Below are 8,491 nucleotides of genomic sequence, written 5' to 3' on the forward strand. Positions count from 1 at the left end.
TTATAATAATCACTTCTCAGATAGAAAGTCATCAGAGCCACAATAGTTGAGACGAACCAGTCCTCAATATTATCGTTTGGTGCGACAAACTCTTTCTGCGTGAGCAAAAATGTCCTGGGTTTTTGAATTGAAGATTATATTTATTAGTTAGATTTAGTTTTTGTCGGGGAAAAATAAATTTATCATAATTTAGTAGTTAAATTAGCAGCGGGACAATTATTTTTCGTTGCTATATGTTAATGTAAGTTAATACATTATTATTATTCAAAGAAAATTAGCTCACATGTTATCATTGATTTATAACTAGTAAGTTTTTTTTTTCTTCCAAAATTATTAACCTGTTTTCTTATATAACAAAAAAAATAATCTCTTAATCTAAAAAACAGTTTTAAAACATACTCTAAACCTTATTTACTTAATTGTTGGAATGGTAATTTCAACTTGCAGATTTTTTCTCTGCGATGCGATCGTAGATCGCATATCGCACTTCCCTTCTTGTCAACCTTCACCGTGTCCTTTGATTATCTGCGATGCGATATTTGCGATGCGATCGCAGATCGCAAATCACATGACTTAAAGGTTATAGAGGCGGTGGCACATCCTTTCTCTTGTTGCGATGCGATGGTGTGATAAGCCATGCATTAAATTCCAACAAGATATTTTGAGGCTGTAATAAATTATATTTACTAAGGTTGGTAAATGTAGGTGAAAACTTAAATTTTATTATTTTTTATTTTCACGGAAATATGCAAAAGCAACACGTATTGTAAAAGATATTTTTGTGTTGTTCGATATAAAAAAGAATGCAAGAGCAGAGACGTGTAGAGAGAGTAGAGAGTATTAGCAAGAAGTGTTCTTTCTTCTCTGCAACGCATAACAGTGCTGGAGAAATAATTTTCTGAGATATTGGAATCAGGTTCTGGAACTGAAGTTCCTGTTGTAAATCCCTCTGAGTTGAGGAAGACAATTCTGTAACAGTTTTATTATTATTTTATATGATTAAGATCCTGGATAAAACCAGAGCGTTGTTCTCTGTTATATTTGTTTGTTGTGTGTTTGAAATAAACAGAAATCTCCAACATGGTATCGGAGCTAGTCTAGGCACTCAGTGAGTCAAAAACAGAAATTGTTTTTTCACTGTAGGAGCTGTAAGAAGTTTCTTGAGCATTTTTTTTTCTTAGCAGAAAAGTTTTTTTTTCCTGTTTTTATTTTCACACCCAGTGTCTCTTCTTTACCAGTAAAAGTCAAGATGGCAGATACTGGAACGGGTTTGACAAATCCCCAACTGCCACAGTTTAATGGGAAAAACTACAGTTATTGGTCCATAACAATGAAAGCATTGTTTGCTTCTCAAGGAATATGGGAGCTGGTTGAAACTGGCTATGCTGAACCGGCAGATGCAACAGCGTTGGCTGCTTTGACAGCAGCAGAAAGAGACCAGTTGAAGAGTGACAAGAAGAAGGATGCGAAAGCCCTCTTTTTCCTCTTCCAATCAGTGCATGAAAGCGTTTTTCCGCGGATTGCAGCAGCAACAAAATCTAAGGAGGCATGGGATATTCTCAAAACTGCCTATCAAGGCATGGAGAAGGTGAAGACTGCAAAGTTGCAGATGTTGAGGAAAGACTTTGAAAATCTCAGCATGAAGGAATCTGATACAATAGATTCATTCTTCACTCAGGTTATTGGCTTGATAACCCAGATAAGATCTCATGGTGAGATTCTTGAAGATAGAAGGATTGTAGAGAAAATCTTGAGATGTTTACCCTCAAGGTTTGAATCTATTGTGGTAGCAATAGAAGAAACAAAAGATCTCTCACAGTTCATGGTAGATGAGCTGAGTGCTTCTCTTTTGTCTCATGAACACAGACTGAGTAGAGGAACAGATTCCTCTTTTGAGCAAGCATTCAAGACTCAGATGTCTTTTGGCCAAAGAAGAGGTCGAGGCAGAGCAAATAACAGAGGTCGTGGAAGAAGCCAAAACAGAGGCAGCAATTATCCTGCAAGCACAAGCGGAAGGAGCTGCAATCAGAACCAAGATGAAGGTTCAAGCAAACAACAAGCTCATGGACAAAGGTATGACAAATCCCAAGTCCAATGTCATTATTGTAAGAAATATGGGCACTATGCCAATGAATGCAGGAAAAAGCAAAGTGACATGAATAATAGGCAAAATGTTAATTTTGCAAATGAAGAAGATAAGAACCCAAAGAATGTGCTGTTAACATGTAACATAGCACAAGACAAACAAGAAGATTTTTGGTTCTTAGACTCAGGTTGTAGTAATCACATGACTGGTAATATTGAAATGTTTGCCAATCTGGATGAAAATGTGAAATCTGAGGTAACAACAGGGACTGATGATACGATATCTGTCAAGGGTAAGGGAAGAGTCAGTATCCGAGCAAAAAATGGAGAACAGATGATTGTGCCAGAGGTATACTATGTACCTGGTCTGAAATGTAATCTTTTGAGCATTGGATAGCTCATAAACAAAGGTTACAACGTGTTCTTCAAAGATGATTTGTGTACAATCAGAGACATACCTCCAAGTAAGAAGATCATTGCACAGGTGCAAATGACCAGCAATAGAATGTTTCCTCTCAAACTTAGGGCAGATTTGAAGGAAGGAAGAACTATTGCAGCCGTAACACAAGAAGTCTTTCAGGAACAAGTGAAAGATGTGAATTGGTTGTGGCATTTGAGATTTGGACATCTCAATTTCGGAGGCCTGAATCTGTTGCACAGAAAGGGAATGGTAAAGGGATTACCATTGATCGAGAAACCAGACAGCCTTTGTGAAGGCTGCATCTTGGGAAAGCAACACAAAGAAAGCTTTCCAGCAGGAAAGAGTATAAGGGCAAAAGCACCATTGGAAATTGTTCACTCCGATGTGTGTGGACCGATGCAAACACCATCATTTGCCGGAAATAAATATGTTTTAACTTTCATTGAAGATTACACCAGAAAGACATGGGTGTATATGCTGAAACAGAAGAGTGAAGTGTTTGAGAAATTCCGCCACTTCAAAACTCTTGTCGAGAAGCAGTGTGGGCATTATATCAAAGTGCTCAGAACAGATAGAGGAGGAGAGTACATCTCCCAAGACTTTCTGCGTTTTTGTAGAGAGAATGGCATACAAAAGCAGTTCACCGCGAGGTATACACCTCAGCAAAACGGAGTTGCTGAAAGAAAGAATAGGACCATTCTTGATATGGTCAGAAGTATGCTGAAGGCAAAACACTTGCCGCATGAGTATTGGGCAGAAGCTGTTACTTGCGCAGTTTACATCTTGAATAGATGCCCAACTAAAGCTGTCATGAACAGAATAACAGAATACCGGATCAGCTAAGGAAGAAGCTTGACAGTAAGCGGGAGAAGTGTGTCTTTATTGGCTACTGTGATGAGTCAAAAGCATACAAACTCTATAATCCATCCACCAAGAAATTGAAAGTAAGCAGAGATGTGCAGTTCATTGAAGATGAAGCTTGGGATGGAAGCTTAGAGAAGACAGTGAATGTGAAGACATTTGTGTCTCACGAAGAAGAAGAGGAAGGGACAGCAGCAAATAACCCTTCCTTGGTGGCTCCTCCTACACCACAACAAGTACAACAAACCACACCACAATCTGGAATTCGAACAGCCTTGAGAAGTCAAGGAAGTACTTCTCCAAGCACACCACAGGGATCAGAAATACCCTCAAGTTCGGATGGAACTCCAAGCACACCAAGAAGACCAAGATTCAGAAATCTGAATGAGATTTATGAACAAGGAGAGGTAAGTAACAATACCGGTCTGAATTCATTATTCGCTCTATATTGTCATGTTGATGACCCAGTCCATTTTGAAGACGCTGTAAATGAAGATAAATGGATTGAAGCAATGAATGAAGAAATTGGTGCAATTGAGAAGAGTAAAACATGGGAGTTAGTGGACCTCCCTGAAGGCAAAGATGCCATTGGAGTTAAGTGGGTCTATAAGACCAAAAGCAATGCTGAAGGCAAGATTGATAGGCACAAAGCAAGACTTGTTGTGAAAGGCTACAAGCAGCAACAAGGCAAAGACTATGATGAAACCTTTGCACCAGTAGCAAGGATGGAAACAGTCAGAACAATGTTGTCTATTGCGGCACAACACAAATGGAAGATTTATCAGATGGATGTTAAATCTGCATTCCTGAATGGAGTGTTAAAAGAAGAGTTTTATGTTGAACAACCTCCAGGCTATGAAGTTGAAGGCCAAGAGCATAAAGTCTGCAAACTGAAAAAGGCTCTTTATGGGCTGAAGCAAGCTCCAAGAGCATGGTACAATAGAATAGATGCTTACCTGATTGAGAATGGGTTTGACAAGTGTGATGGTGAACCCACACTCTACATAAAGGAGAATGACGGTAAGATTCTTATCGTTGTTCTATATGTAGATGATTTGATTTTTACAAGCAATTATGCTTCTCTCGTTGCTGATTTTAAAGCAGTCATGAAAAGTGAATTTGAAATGACTGATTTGGGCTTCTTAAGATATTTTCTTGGAATTGAAGTAGACCAAAGTGAAAATGGCGTTTTCATTTCTCAAGATAAATATGTAGAAGTAGTGTTGAAGAGATTCAACATGCAGAACAACAAGGCAGCTGTGACTCCAACAGTAGTGGGGTTAAAATTGACCAAAGAAGACAGCAGCAAATATTTTGATCCAAAACTGTACAAGAGCATAGTTGGCAGTCTTATGTACTTGACTGCAACTAGGCCGGACATTATGCACGCTGTGAGTTTAATCTCCAGATTTATGGAAAGACCGAAAGAGACTCATTGGCAGGCAGCCAAGAGGATTCTAAGGTATGTGAATGGAACGAAGGGGTTTGGTATTTTATACTCCTCTTCTGAAAGTTTCATGTTGACAGGCTACACTGACAGTGATTGGGCTGGAAGTGTTGATGATAGGAAAAGCACATCAGGATATGTGTTTCATATGGGATCGGGAGCCATCTCATGGGCTTCCAAGAAGCAACCAGTTGTGGCTTTGTCAACAGCAGAGGCAGAATATGTGGCAGCAACAGCAGCAGCATGCCAAGCAGTATGGCTGAGAAGAGTTCTTAGAGATTTGTGTCATGAACAGGAAAATGGCACAACCATTTACTGCGACAATAGCTCAGCAATAGCATTGTCTAAAAATTCTGTTTTTCATAAAAGAACAAAGCATATAGACACCAAATTTCACTTCATACGTGAATTGGTTAACAATGGTGAGATTGTTTTGCAGCACTGCAGAACAGAGGATCAGCTAGCTGACATCCTGACAAAACCATTGGCAAAGAAAAGCTTTGATCATTTCAGGAAATGCCTGGGTATGCAGAAAAAACCCAGCAGTTAAAATTAAAGGGGAGTGTTGGAATGGTAATTTCAACTTGCAGATTTTTCCTCTGCGATGCGATCGCAGATCGCATATCGCACTTCCCTTCTTGTCAACCTTCACCGTGTCCTTTGATTATCTGCGATGCGATATTTGCGATGCGATCGCAGATCGCAAATCGCATGACTTAAAGGTTATAGAGGCGGTGGCACATCCTTTCTCTTGTTGCGATGCGATGGTGTGATAAGCCATGCATTAAATTCCAGCAAGATATTTTGAGGCGTGTAATAAATGATATTTACTAGGGTTGGTAAATGTAGGTGAAAACTTAAATTTTATTATTTTTTATTTTCACGGAAGTATGCAAAAGCAACACGTATTGTAAAAGATATTTTTGTGTTGTTCGATATAAAAAAGAATGCAAGAGTAGAGACGTGTAGAGAGAGTAGAGAGTATTAGCAAGAAGTGTTCTTTCTTCTCTGCAACGCACAACAGTGCTGGAGAAATAATTTTCTGAGATATTGGAATCAGGTTCTGGAACTGAAGTTCCTGTTGTAAATCCCTCTGAGTTGAGGAAGACAATTCTGTAACAGTTTTATTATTATTTTATATGATTAAGATCCTGGATAAAACCAGAGCGTTGTTCTCTGTTATATTTGTTTGTTGTGTGTTTGAAATAAACGGAAATTTCCAACATTAATAACTTTACAAACTAAATAAGAAAAATAAGTTTAATAACTTTACAAACTAAATAAGAAAAATAAGTTTTATATATTTCATGAAATTAAATACTTGAAAAAATTTAGAAAATTGTTATTGATTATATCAATAAATGTAGGTTATATGTTTTTCCGTATCAATTATATTTTAGTTTTCTAGATTGTAAGGGGAGTTTATAAAATTATATATTAAATTTGATTATTTATTTTGTATTTTCAGACACATTAGACTTAAACATAAAAAAATTGATGGAAGAATGTTATGTAAAGAGAAAAATTAATATTGGTAAGTTTACTCAACTAATAATAACATCCCCATATTTTCAAACTACCCTCCGTGTAGGAAATATGCTAAGATGAAGATCTAGATACTTTCTATAAAATTAGAAATAGAATCAATGTAACAGATGCTTCCCACACCAGATTTGAATATAAACATGATCAAAACAGAGATATTCATATATGTAATTAAAATCCAAACCGAGGTCGAATCCATAATGTTGTACTCACATCTGAAACCACAAAACCCGCGCAAGCGTGGACAATAAGGATGGATGCATGATCAGTTGGATCTGTGTCAGCACAGGCTCCACATAAATGACTCCATTATTCTATATTGTAGGCTATACTAGATATTCAGAAAGATTTCAGTTACAGCCATTAGTAAGTTCACCAGCCTTTGGGGTTTCCTGTCCGACTCTCCTTCCCCGAAATCTGATACCCTCTTCTTCAGTGCCAATTCTTTCTTCAACTGCTTCATGTAGTTCAAGACAGTCTGATATTGCAGATGGTTCCTTTTCATTGAGTGCTGAAATAACTGCATTCAAAGCTCTGAGAGGATCGTCCACGTGATGCATCAGAATTTCAGAGATGTCTGCGGGAGTCATTTCGGCTCCTCTGCGCATACTCTCCTCCACTGCGGAAAAGAGAGGATGATCTTCAATCTGCAAGTAATTGAAAGCAAGACATTTGAATGCAGGGAAAGCACAGAAGGAGAGGTGTATGTGCATATCCATCCTGCCGCATCTCAACAGTGCAGGGTCGAGCCTATCCCTGTGGTTCGTTGTGAAGATAATTATCCGTTCCTCTCCGCAGCACGACCACAGCCCGTCCGTAAAATTCAGAATACCCGAAAGAGTAAGTCGGCTTCCGCTTCTCTCTTCAGGATCATCCATTACCACTGCGTTTCTTTTTCCATCATCGAGCTTCGAAGGCTTGGAAACCCTGTTGGTCAAGTCCAGCGAACAGTCGATATCCTCGATAACAATAATCGATTTGTTGGTTGTTTTTATGAGCAGCGTGCGAAGTTCAGAGTTGTCATAAACCTTTGTGAGCTCCAGGTCATAGACATCGTACTTCATATAATTAGCGATGGCCGCAACCAGACTGGATTTCCCAGTTCCAGGAGGACCGTAAAGAAGGTATCCTCGTTTCCAGGGACGGCCGACTCTGCTGTGAAACTCTTTTCCTTGCCTGAAGCGGTCCAGGTCCCTTATGATCTTCTCCTTCATCGCAGGATCCAGGGCCAGAGAATCGAAAGAGGAAGGATGCTTGAACAAAACCCCTCTCCATCCACCATTATTGGTATAGAGGGTTTTGCTGCTCTTCAATCTCTTCAATTCAGCTGCTCTATTTGCAATGTGAACAAAATATGCTGATAAAAAGGATTTGCTTGGTTTGGCTACCTTTAGGCTAAACCTACGCTTCTCTACCAGATCGTCGTTCTTGCCAAGACATTGAATGTGGTGAGACCACCAAACAGTGGCTCCCTGGAAGGAATCGACCACCGCCTCACCAGAAGCGGGACCGAACTCCGTACTGCTCGAGTTCTTGGAGCGAAATACAGTCAGTTTTGGGGCGCTGCCAATGGCGTCGAGCTCACACAAATAGAGCTCGAGGTCGTTAAACACCTCATTGGAATTGCCTCCACGACTTCCCTTAAACTCTGGAATGTCGAGATAGTAATAGGGATCGAAACGATTCCCAACGTAGGACCACCATTGATTCAACCACTGATTCAACAATTCTCGGAATTGTGGAGGGAGGAGGTTGCAGAAGAGAGTGAAGAAGCCTACCAGCGACCATATTTGTCGAATTCCATTTTGCATCATTGTAAACCTTCACAAAGGAACGCAGAAATGCACAAAAATAAGGATTACTTCTTGGAGGGGAAAAAGAAATGCAGGTTAAACTTAAGTAGGGTTACTTCCTCGAAGGGGAAGAGAAATGTACAGGAAGGGTAGGAAGGATCCCTTTACCACAGCTGCCTTGAAAAAAGAGAATGAAGACAAATTTGGTGGGTAAAGAGTTTTGTCGGCGTAGGTACATGATAAAATTATTGAAAACTACTAATTATTTTCCCAAAGAAATTTGGCCAAATTTTGAAATACTATTATATTTTGTCAAAAAAAACTTTATTATTAACCAAT

The 8,491-nt window shown here is 39.1% G+C and overlaps 1 pseudogene; it reads right to left on the minus strand.

Moving 5' to 3' along the window:
- Nucleotides 1-6,500: 6,500 nt before the first annotated feature.
- Nucleotides 6,501-8,272, minus strand: LOC149234157 (AAA-ATPase At4g30250 pseudogene; annotated as a pseudogene).
- Nucleotides 8,273-8,491: the final 219 nt, after the last annotated feature.

This window comes from Pinus tabuliformis, chromosome 8 (assembly GCF_031772625.1).
Source record: "Pinus tabuliformis cultivar Carrire ecotype Pingquan chromosome 8, CPIR1, whole genome shotgun sequence".
NCBI classification, from domain to species: domain Eukaryota; kingdom Viridiplantae; phylum Streptophyta; class Pinopsida; order Pinales; family Pinaceae; genus Pinus; species Pinus tabuliformis.